The sequence below is a fragment of the Schistocerca cancellata genome, chromosome 2 (assembly GCF_023864275.1).
Source record: "Schistocerca cancellata isolate TAMUIC-IGC-003103 chromosome 2, iqSchCanc2.1, whole genome shotgun sequence".
In the NCBI taxonomy this organism is placed as follows: Eukaryota; Metazoa; Arthropoda; class Insecta; order Orthoptera; family Acrididae; genus Schistocerca; species Schistocerca cancellata.
The window spans coordinates 564,829,868-564,843,339 of NC_064627.1; positions in this window are offsets into that span (position 1 = coordinate 564,829,868).

A 13,472-nucleotide genomic window follows, 5' to 3' on the forward strand; every position below is an offset into this window, starting at 1 on the left:
TGGCATGAGTTAAGATGTTCAAGAAACTCATTGAGCCTATCCATCCCATGTGGCCAGATCACGAAGGTGTCATCCACATACCTAAAGAAGCATGTGGGTTTAAATGCGGCTGTCTCCAATGCCCTCTCCTCAAAACTCTCCATAAACATGTTGGCAACCACAGGGGACAGTGGGCTGCCCATAGCTACACCTTCAGTTTGCTCGTAATATTGGTTTCTGTACAGGAAATACGTGGATGTCAGTGTATGACTGAACAGGTCCAACAGAGCACCGTCAAATTTCTCTGCAATCAGTTCTAGTGAGTCCTTCAGTGGGACCCTGGTGAACAGCGATACCACATCAAAACTAACCATGATGTCCGAATCAGTGATGTGCAGTTGCTTGAGGCGTTGCAGGAAATCTTCTGAGTTGCGGATGTGGTGAATACATTTCCCCACATATGGAGACAGGAGACCTTTCAAGTACTTGGTGGAGGGGGAAGGCCATATGCATAAATACTGGACCAGGTCCACTCGAGGAGCAGTCTCAGGTCGCACCTGATGAAGGTCTCGAGCTACGTGACCGAAATATCGTGCAAGTACGACGCTGATATCCGGCAGAACACCCGACAACCCAAGATGTCATTAGATCGCCGGGAAAGCCTGAAGAGTTACATCAAGTTCCATAGTGCTTAGAGCCGTTTGAAATAATATACCATCCAAAACCTCCCCTCAAAAAGATACATAAATACACCCACAGAACTTTTCACAATACTTACAGTTCGTGTATAGCGTGCATAGCATGGCTACACGAATTACTATTATTCCGTTTCCCCTTTATTTAATTCAGGAAAGCGATCTCACTGATTCCCACGTATCTTTCAAATCCCGTTGTTCTAAAAATCAGCTTCACACGTAAATTTCTACTGACTCATTACACAAAAGGTGACTTCTTATTCTTTCATATTAAATTAGCAACCTTGCCTTCATCCATGAATTTCAGAAACTCTTCAAATTACAAATTGAAACACACGCAAGCTACAAATGGCTTCTTTGAAAACTATTTCTTTCAGATCAAAATTAAGAGCATTACTTCTACCATGAATTTCTGGTAGCAGCTCGATTAGTTAAAGCCACGAGATATTTTCCTACACTTCCAGATCAGATTTTGAAACGAACTAACCAAAATCATGAATTTAAATTGACCATTACTAAAAAGAATTATGGTAAATCAACACATTCCTACTTATAAACTAAGCCGGCCGCGGTGGTCTAGCGGTTCTAGGCGCTCAGTCCGGAACCGCGCGACTGCTACGGTCGCAGGTTCGAATCCTGCCTCGGGCATGGATGTGTGTGGTGCCCTTAGGTTAGGTAGGTTTAAGTAGTTCTAAGTTTTAGGGGACTGATGACCACAGATGTTAAGTCCTATAGTGCTCAGAGCCATGTGAACCATTTTGAACTTATAAACTAATGGCTCCTAGCACTCAGTCATCCACTCTTCATCATTTTCTTCATCAGCCCAATGTGTTGAGTGCCAGGTCTTTAGGCTATAATAGTTCGTCACATGCATCCTATTTGTGTCGTACCTGCTTTACAATTGAATTCTAACACTTTACTGTTCACCGAAATACTCAAACGAAATATCAAATTCCGTTAACTTTCAAGCTACTCTTCGCGGTCGCGACATAGTATTCTCACATTCGCCTATATTTTACCTGCCTATAAATAATATGATTCCCTCCAAAATATTATATTAAATTAAATCTACCCTGAAAGAGAAGATTTCCACGCAAGGTGGAACATTAAAGCCTTAAATAACTCATTTCCTTTCCCCTTGCGGAGAGCGTTTTGCTCCGACACTTCCTCAGTCCATCCGGCTGCTTCAGTCACCCCAGGCAAGTGTCTTTCTCTTACCACGCTACCGCTCTCTCCCTGCCTACGGCGAGGGTGGTGTGCACCCTGGTCAATCAAGGCTCCAGAATGTCAAGCATTTGAAACTCCCAGCTGTCTTCTCCCCAGCACACAATGAAATCTGGCCGCACTTTTCTATTCAATGAGCTTACTGTAAGACTAGGTTTGTCTGTAAGAATACAGACAAACCTATCCCCCTTCTCTCCAATGTCAGAGACAGACCTTTACCTCAGAAAACTCTCATGTCGCTGCTTATCGATACATCATTACCTTACCATGATTCTAATAATTTCGTTTCAGTATTCACCCCCATTCTATCCACATTGCATACATTTACCTTGCTCTCAACCCAATTGTGGACTATTTAGGCTAAGATAAGTGGTAAAAGTGGGTTTTCATACATTATACCAAAATAATAAACTCATTCAGTTGCTCTGATCAATTTCCTAAACACAGCAGGTTGGTTCAAATGGCTCTGAGCACTATGGGACTTAACTGCTGAGGTTATCAGTCCCCTAGACTTAGAACTACTTAAACCTAACTAACCTAAGGACATCACACACATCCAAGCCTGAGGCAGGATTCGTATCTGCGACCGTGGTAGCAGCGCGGTATGGGACTGAAGCGCCTAGAACCACTTGGCCACAACGGCCGGCCAGGTTGGTTCAATAAAAATTAACAGCTCAGATCGAGCATCTGATAACAGATAGCCCGCATCTCGTGGTCGTGCGGTAGCATTCTCGCTTCCCACGCCCGGGTTCCCGGGTTCGATTCCCGTCGGGGTCAGGGATTTTCTCTGCCTCGTGATGGCTGGGTGTTGTGTGATGTCCTTAGGTTAGTTGGGTTTAAGTAGTTCTAAGTTCTAGGGGACTGATGACCTAAGATGTTAAGTCCCATAGTGCTCAGAGCCATTTGAACCATTTTGAATAACAGATACATGATGTAGCAAGATATTCTAGCAATTACATGTGGATAGTAATTCCCTTGTGAATATGCTGATGTTTTTGTATTGACAGCGTCTTTGGGCTATCAGGAAGTAAATTCGGAGGAGTACGGCCATATTCAGGGCGCTGCGTTGACCATGCCCACGCTCAATATGATGAGCCTGCTGCTCTTACTGTTACTTTGTTTCTTTCATTCTGAGGTGTAACACGAAATAAAATTCTCATCCGCTAAACGATTTTCGCTTCTATTCGAAAAGCTTCTTGAGTAACCCTGCAGTGAACATTACGTAAATATAATACTTCTAGTTTTTGAAGTATAGGCATACGTTTAAGGACAACGAACTGTAGTCGAAATTAAACCAGATGATGCTGCAGGAATTAGGTTATGACATGCGACAGAGAGAGTGGTAGCCATTGTTTGCTATGTGAGAAGCAAGAAACCTGAAGCCTTCAGTAGTAAAATGTATGTAAAATGAAATAACAACAAATCCTTTTTGATGGGGTAAGGATGCTAATATAATATATATATATATGAGGTTCAGGAAACCTTAATTGAAAGTATATGACAGGCTTCCTGCTATTATGTTTGAAAAGAAAAGAAACGAGGTATGAAGCATTTATAAATTCATTGAATGTAGTGAGGTGGCTTAATTTCGTCCCAGTCTATAAAATTAATTTCGGGCCATACTCAGCTCTTGCCGATTAATGTAATACAGTACCCATCTACTAATCAGGGCGTCTGTGTCCGTTGCTTTCGAGCGTGAATGGAAATCGTGGAAATTTTCTACGTAGCAACATTTAATAGTAATAAAGCGTTTTAAATTATCAAAAGCGATGAGCGGTAGCAGGCGCTTTCGATAAAGAACGGGGGAGTGCAGCGCCGCTGCTGTCGCCACGGCTGGTGCCGGTTGCCAGCAAATGGAACCCGGAGCTTTGCCGCATACATCGTCCAGAGGAGGACAGTCTGCAAGAAATCTGCCGAAAAATGGTTACTGAATAAAATTCTGCTATCGGTGTGTCAGAAAGTGAAATAGATTGGATCTGCGCTACCATTACATTCACGTCTTCAGCATTCAGACAGAAGAGGCTATCAAAATTCTTTGCGCCAGGTGGTCTCGATTCACAGACAGTGTAGACAGAAACAACACACGCTACTACTAGACCACGGGCAGAAACTGTCTACAGTTTATCTAACATGAGACAAGACTTCCTCCAGGAAGTGCCGCAGTCTACGGTGTTGCCAGATTGTGCAGACAGCCGGACTTAGAGAATTAGCGAGCTGGTCAGTTTATTTGTCCCATGTCGCGATCGGCGCGGACTTAACCTCTGCAGCGGCCGGCCGCCGGCCGAGTTTTATGTCAAAGAGTGTACACGCGTATATGTATCGAATTTTCTCATTGTAAACCTCTAAACCAGTGTGGCAGATCTATGGCATACACAAACGATGAATATGTGGATATGCTTCTGGTCTTTGGTGCATCTTATAACTTGGCTGGTGTTGCTGCTCGTGAATATGCTGCTAGATACCCTCGTCAACGCCATCCAGATAAAAATGTGTTTCGTCATCTGGAGCTGTGCCTTCGGGAGTCAGGTAACAGTGGTCGTGCATGGGCTCGCCTTACTCCAGCCACTGAGGAAGCTATTCTGTAGGTGATACACCGGGAAACTCAGTGCAGTACACGTAGCGTAGCAAGGCAGCTGTGTGTCTCACAAGGCATGGTCATTAACGTACTGCACGAGCATGGGCTACACTCCTCTCATTATGCTTTCACAAAGTCCGCCGCTCGTGGTCTCGCGGTAGCGTTCTCGCTTCCCGAGCACGGGGTCCCGGGTTCGATTCCCGGCGGGGTCAGGGATTTTCACCTGCCTCGAGATGACTGGGTGTTTGTGTTGTCCTCATCATTTCATCATCATCCAGGAAAGTGGCGAAATTGGACTGAGCAAAGATTGGATAATTGTACGGGCGCTGATAACCACGCAGTTGAGCGCCCCACAAACCAAACATCATCATCATTATGCTTTCACGCGACACCTGCATCCTGCAGATCGCCATCAGCGGAGGCAATTCTGTGAGTACTTCCAACACCAACATGAAGCCAACGACGACTTCGTGAACATCATAATATGATACGATGCTGCAGCATTCACTCGTGAGAGTGTCTTCAATATGTGCAATGCCCACCATTGGTGTTAAGTTAACCCGCACGCCACCCGCGACTGTGGATATCAAGTTCGCTTTGGTATCATCATCTGGGCCGGAATATTGGGCGACTGGTGTTTGGGCCCCTACATGTTGCCTAACCGATTGACTTCATGAAGGTATTATGCATTCCTCTCAAACTATCTGCCTAATGTGCTGGAGGATATTCCACTACATGTTCGACAGAGGATATGGTTCCAACATGATGGTGCACCTCTATACACTGGAATTAATGTGCGCCAGTATTTGGACAAAACATTTTCAAGGAAATGGCTTTGACGTGTGGATTTCTTCCTGCGGAGACACCTGAAGGAGTACATGTACACTACTCTGCCGACGAATGTGAAAGAATTGGTAGCACGTGTTCATGCTACTCTTGTTACTGTGGATGCAGCTTTGCTGTGAAGGGTCCAGTGCTGTGCGTGTTGCACAATGTTTGGATGTACAGGGAGGTCGCTTTGACCATCTGTTGTTCTGAGGACAACGTATTCTGTTGTGAAGGTCATGTGGTCATTAATATGGACATTTTACTGTCACTGGTTTCTAATGTGCAACATCTTAGTGCTCATATTACATGCAGTCTAAATGAAAAGTACTGTGCTATCATCTTTAGCGTCTCGAAATTGATATTGTTTTTGTAGTTATTCTGTCCTGTGACAGGTCGTTCGTTTCAGCTGTCTATTTCTTATTTTTCTAACCACGTGTTTGATGCTCAGCGTTACAAAATGTAGTAAATTTATGATACATGTGATCTAAGAAACGGTGTATATTACAGTATGAAATGCCAGAATGAAATTAGCAAATGAAAAAAAATGCGCCCCAACCCAGGATCGAACCCTCAACCTCCTGAATGCACCAACTGTGCAGCACAACTTACTTGTGCTGATAGAGAAAGTTACCATGCATATGGTTGCAGTGTTGCCAGATTGCCACTCTTTAACTTACTTTTTCTGCTGGATGTACTCACCCAACGAAATTTTGTGACAGACATTTTTTTATCACTGGCTTGTGAGGATTCATGCTGTGAAGCCCGAGTGCGTGAATTTCGCTTCACCCTGTATGTACACAAGGTAACACTGTTTCTCGATGCATGATTGTTTCACATACATACAGCAAATATATTACTGGCTGCAAAAATTGCATCTTGAAGATGATGTGCAACAAATATAAAATTTTCACGAAATATACTCTATGTTTGCATATGTAAACGATCAGCATTTCAGTTCAGCCGCACTTATGTAAATAAAGATTGTGCAGAGGCTATCTCATTCAGAAATAAAATTAGAATTTTGACTATTTGCAGCGAGATCGTGTTACAACTCACGAAAGAAGAAGACCAGGATCTGACCGCATGCATCAGAAATCGCCAGTGATAATATTATGGTCTATTGAGACTGCAGTTTATTGTTCCCTGATGTTGCTACTCTTGTTGGTCACGATCCCATGACTGTCATACGAGTATGTAACTACTGGGTTAAGGAGGGGCGTAGTAAATGCCATGCAGGATTACAATGATCCCACATTACTAGTGCGTAAGATGCCAGACGTACTGTCTGCTTAGCCATAAGGGATTGTAGAGGCATATCAGGGGCACTGAGTGAGGAAATGTTTCTACATCTCGTGTACATAGTTCCACGTAGTCAGCACGTACACAACTTTCCCACTAGAGCATGCCCTGCTAAGCACAACAGCACAGGCGCAGCGCTCGTCCATCTCCGCACTACGAGATGGCGCTGCCTTAGAGACGGACCAAATTCTACTTCCACCAATCCACGTATTAATATTTAATGCAGCCAATGAGATTGCTGCTAATGTAGAACCTTTTCTCCTCGCGGATCACACTCGCGTAGTGATACCTGAACGCGCGAGGTATTATAACGAGTGTACAGACCTCTGATCAGTCCGTCTGCATTTGTCTGCATTAGTCTGTACCAGTCTGCTTTTGTCTGTACCAGTCTATAGTCAAGTTTCAGTCTGCGTCTAATAAGATTACCATATTCCTGTACATAGCCATGAAGATAAATGAATAGACACTTTGTCAAGTGTCGGAGATATGTGAGAATAAGATTAACGTACCATGACCAAAGGAACTTCAGATTGTCAATTGTAAATAGCATCAAGAACCAAGTTAAGTTACTTTTATGCTTGTTATTATTTTAATAAATGTGTTTGAAAATTAATCAAGCTCTGTTTAACGTTGGTCACTGTCAATCTGCTACTCTAAGCGTGCAAGTGGCATTTCTATCGTCTGACCTAACGGCCGAAGATAAACACGCCACGATAAGACCACGAGACATATTGCTGACACTCGCCTACTTTGTTAGAGGGACAAGTCAAATAATCTGATGGTGTGTGTACCGAAGGTCTTACAGTGCGCACACCACACTACATTTTTGTAGGAAGACAAATATCCACTTGACAAGTGTGAAAACATCTGTAACATATGTAGAAATCTCAGAATTGGCTATACTGAACAGGGGGAGGGGGAAGGGGGCACTTAAGAGAACGCTATTCACTTTGCATTTGCTGAAGTCTTTATGGACATGAACTACAGACTAACAGACATGAGCACTGACGTAAATGCAGGAGCAGTCCTGCACAGAAACTTGTAATAGAAGAAAATTACTATATACAAAATGCCAAAGTAGACAGGAAAGAAATAATCAATGAAAACCCAGTACTCTGCAATGGAAGCCTATTTTCCCAGCTCTAAAAAACTATTGTAACATCAAGGCACACACACACAAACACCAGCACACACACACGCACACACACACACATACACACACACACACACACACACACACACACACACACTGACTTCACAAAATTCGAAATTTCCAACCAAAACACAGAAAACAAAATGATGGAACAAATGAATATCTGGTAAACACAGTGCATGTAGTGATATGAAAAATCGAAATCAACAAAAATTAAGTACACTCAGTTTACATACAGACTGCCTCTCCCAATAACCAATCTACAAAGCTCATTCATGATCAACACATCCTCACAATATCGAAAAACTATTACTTTAACCTAACAATGGCAGTTAAAGAATAAAATAACAAATCAGTGTTGACAAAAGTATATAATAAATGGCAGTATTGTAATCTAATATTAGCAAAGTGGAAAAAAGGGTTAATTTCATTTTAGGCCCAATGTTCTGGTAATATACCTACATAGTACAATATTGAAAAACCCTGACTAAGTGCAGATGCAAATGACAGACAGCCACATAAACATCAGTATATGATGTATTAAGATACACATTTTTCTGTTATGAATCTAAATACTGAAATATCAAAACTGGGTATTGTCATGCTAGACGGCTTTATATGTTATTGGAAACAGAGTAAATTAACCCACTGACATTGGTGAAACGTTACTGAAACATATTTTTGTGTTAAAAAAGAAGAAGTTGTCTTTACTCAAGGCAGAAATGTATTTGCATAATTATATAGTGACCAGTGTTGCAGCTTCCATTGACATGACAGCAGAGAGTGCTACATCGAATATCAACAGTCAGATCTTGAGCAGCACCACATCATTGTTTCACATGAGTTTAAGTCCTATGTACAGCATAGATGTATCTATAGCTTATACATGGGGGGGGGGGGTGGAAGCGTGTCCAGCACTGCCCTTTAGAAAGGTAAACTAGAATTTGAGCATAACAACATAAAAAGGCATTGCTGTTAACAGCAATAGAAACAGTTAATTCCAAATTCTATAAACATTTTAGAATCTATATCAAAGACAAGTAAAGCTGCTTGCAAGTGCTAATTAATTCAAGCACAGTTTAAACAAAAGATATATGATTTGGATATTAAGATACATATTTTTGACAAAAGTAACAAACCTAAAACTGTAATTAGTCATGGTATACTATAAAAGTATATAATAAATTATGTTACACTACTGGCCATTAAAATTGCTACACCATGAAGATGACGTGCTACAGACGCGAAATTTAACCGACAGGAAGAAGATGCTGTGATATGCAAATGATTAGCTTTTCAGAGCATTCACAGAAGTTTGGCGCCGGTGGCGACATCTTCAATGTGCTGACATGAGGAAAGTTTCCAACCGATTTCTCATACACAAACAGCAGTTGGCCTGCGTTGCATGGTGAAACGTTGTTGTGATGCCTCATGTAAGGAGGAGAAATGCGTACCATCACGTTTCCGACTTTGATAAAGGCCGGATTGTAGCCTATTGCGATTGCGGTTTATCGTATCCCAACATCGCTGCTCGCGTTGGTCGAGATCCAATGACTGTTAGCAGAATACGGAATCAGGAGGGTAATATGGAACGCCGCGCTGGATCCCAACGGCCTCGTATCACTAGCAGTCGAGATGACAGGCATCTTATCTGCATGGCCGTAACAGATCGTGCAGCCACGTCTCGATCGCTGAGTCAAGAGATGGGGACATTTGCAAGACAACAACCATCTGCACGAACAGTTCGACGACGTTTGCAGCAGCATGGACTATCAGCTTGGAGACCATGGCTGCAGTTACCCTTGACGCTGCATCACAGACAGGAGCGCCTGCGATGGTGTACTCAACGACAAACCTGGGAGCACAAATGGCAAAACGTCATTTTTTCGGATTAATCCAGGTTCTGTTTACAGCGTCATGATGGTCGCATCCGTGTTTTGCGAAACTGTGGTGAACGCACATTGGAAGCATGTATTCGTCATCGCCATATTGGCGTATCACCCGGCGTGATGGCATGGGGTACCACTGGTTACACGTCTTGGTCACCTCTTGTTCGCATTGACGGCACTTTGAACAGTGGATGTTACATTTCAGATGTGTTACGACCCATGGCTCTACCCTTCATTCGATCCCTCTGAAACCCTACATTTCAGCAGGATAATGCACGATCGCATGTTGCAGGACCTGTACTTACCTTTCTGGATACAGAAAATGTTCGACTGCTGCCCTGGACATCACATTCTCCAGATCTCTCACCAATTGAAAATGTCTGGTCAATGGTGGCTGAGCAACTGGCTCGTCACAATAAGCCAGTCACTACTCTTAATGAACTGTGGTATCATGTTGAAGCTGCATGGGCAGCTGTACTCGTACACGCCATCCAAGCTCTGTTTGACTCAATGCCCAGGCATATCAAGGCCGTTATTATGGGCACAGGTGGTTGTTCTGGGTACTGATTTCTCAGGATCTATGCAGCCAAATTGCGTGAAAATGTAATCACATGTCAGTTCTAGTATAATATATTCGTCAAATGAATACCCGTTTATCATCTCCATTTCTTCTTGGTGTAGCAATTTTAATGGCCTGTAGTGTATATAGTACAATATTGTTACAGCATTTTTGTTTATATTTCAGTTTGTGACTTTAGGCCATAAGTTAATGTAAACCTATAAATAATAATAATGAATATAATTTAAAGTATTATAATCAACCTTTTGTCTTATTGGTGACTTATTTATAATTTTAGAGCAAGGCCAGTAAGTCTTTACACTACCATTTTATTTCTAGTGCATGTTTGTAGCCTTGTTGGCGTGAAGTAACATCTTTAAGGGACTGGAGTAGAAACTGGGGGAGTGTGGCTAAAATGATAAAGAGCTTTTTTTATCAAATGGGAAAATTGTTCACCACACTGATCAATACCAGATTTATGGTGATTGTGCCATATCTCATATTCACATATTTATGATGGAGTCATTACTGGCTCTTCAAGTAGAAAAATCTGAATCTCTTTGATCGTCTCTTCATGTGGTTTAAAACGAGCAACTAGTCAAATAGTCACATGTTCAGTAAAAGGGTAAAATACGTTTCGACGCTAAGACAAAAATGGATGCACCACAAAGGAATAATCTAACCAGAAATTTATGGAAGTGGTGTACATGTACAGGTGTACATATGACTATAATTTCAGAAAATTTTGATGATTCGTTCAAGAGAAAGAACTTCACATGTTGAGCAAGGCTATATTACATTGGTCCACCTCTGGCCGTTATGCAAGCAGTTATTTAGCCTGACATTAATTGACAGAGTTGTTGAAGTCCTCTTGAGGGATCTCATGCCAGCTTCCGTCCAGCTTGTCTTACATCATCAAATTCCTGAGCTGACTAGAGGGCCCTTTCCATTATGTTTCCAATATTCTCAATTGTTGAGAGATCTGACGGCATTGCTGGCCAAGATATGGTTTGACAAGCATGAAGACAAGCAGTAGACGTTCACGCCTTATGCATTCGGGCATTATCTTGCTGAAATGTTAAGCCCAGGATGGTTTGCCATGAAGGGCAACAAAATGTGGCATAGGTTATTATCGAAGTACTGCTGCGCTGTAAGGGTGCCATGGATGACAAAAAAGGAGTCGTGCTATAAAATAAATTGGCACACCAGATCATCACTCCTTCAAGCTTGCTAGGCAGTATGGTGGGTAACAATCAGGCTTGTATCTCATTGCTGTCCAGGGCATCACCAGATATGCCTTCACTGCTCATTGTGGCTAAGTCACAAGTGGGATTTAACACTGAGGATAACTCAACTACATTCAGATTCCAGGCTGAATGTTTCTGACACCACTGCAAATGGGCTTGGTGGCGTACAGTGGTCAATTATAGTCGGCACAAGGGACGCTGTGAGTTCAGATTCCTTTCTGTGAGCCACATATTAGTGTGATGATCATGAGCACCTTGCTTTTTTCCACACAAAACACATACTTTGGAAAATGCTCCCTACATGTCATTTGAATACACAAGTCATGATTGTCTCGTAGTCCAAAGATTTTGAAAAGGAAGGTTTTTCCTGCCAGTTACGAAACATGTAAGTATCCAATGTGGTTCAAGACTCTTTTAATTCTTTCAACTTTCGCTCGTCATTTGTTGGAGGATGACTGACATATCACCCCACTATCATAATCCATGGGTGTAGCTGGAAAAAGACGACCTGGCTATAAAAGAAAGAAAATAATTAAAATTAAACACTAGAACTACATGCTTTCACTGTTGTTGGTGTACAGCTAGCTCTAACGATGGTAGATAAATCACTGTTTGCTTCTTTATTGCACATATTTTGATGTCACTGATAGGTTGGTGATGCACCTCCTGGAATTCCTGTGGCTCTTTCACAGGATAGAGCATCCCCATTAGGTGATGTCCTGTGTAAAAAATAATGCCTGTGACTGAATTGTGACAGTCTGTAAATGCGACAAGCATACATATCCTCCCTTAACATCCAGCATTAATGTAGTTTCCGTTTTACTGAGAAGATCGCCCAAAATAACCTCTACACAGCTGATAATACAAATAGCCATATAGCTGTCCTTAAAGAAATAACAATGACAGTAACACAACAACTGTATTATATGACATCTTTATACAATTTCTTGTCACTTTCTATACAAGAAACTAAGTAATTTTTAAAAACAAGTGTTATGGATTGTTTATAATTCCTTATTCAACACGAGAAAGCCTGCTGCCCTTCTTACATGCAAGGTTTCAGCAAGATCATGTGAAGGGAAAACGTTAAAATTTTGGTAACTGAAGCTTTGAAAAATTTTGATTTCTGACTTTTATGCAGTGTGAATTCAATCAAAATCAAATTCTCGTACTGTTTACATGAACGATATTTTAATTTTTACAACTTTTTTCTAGCAATGCTGTAAATTTGTATACCTCAGAACATGCATTTCAGAGAGAACTTCATTGGAGAACTGACGCAAAATCTAAAAGATTACTCTCTATGTTGGGTAAGATTAATGAACATGTTGGTATTATCTACAGGAATAGAGCAGTGATATAATCTGTCTTACTTTCCTCGAGTCCTGGGCTCCATCAATAAAATTCTTAAGTGCTGCTACTGACAATCCATACTTAGTAGCGCTGTCATAGTCATTACAGTATGGACTGCTTGTTATTTGATCTTGTACTTGACCTTAATTAATTACATTTCAGATTTCACATGTATTGGTGTGAACATTAATGTTGTTGTAATGCACTGTCATAAAAGGTTATTTCTGCAAATCATTTATACCACAACATGTGATCAGAATGTATCCTCCTGCAGATATTGTTAGCAGTGAGGGAGATCTTTTCCCCTCCTCAACACAACATTTCACAGTTCACAGCTCTGAAAGTGCTTAGCGCCTCCCTCTTTGCATGCTGTGCAGTTCATGTCTCAAGAAAAGTTAGACTAACTATAGCTTAACTTGCCTATAACTTTGTCACAGATACTTTTCAGCCAGTAGATGGTCACCACTTTGGTGCAGCACCTGTGGCACAGAGAATATGAAGCTACTTCACACGATCTAATGATCACACACTCTTATTGACTTATTGATACATAACCAACATGGATTCAGAAAATATCGTTCTTGTGCAATACAGCTAGCTCTTTATTCCCATGATGTAATGAGTGCTGTCGACATGGGATCTCAGATTGAGTCCATATTCCTAGATTTCCA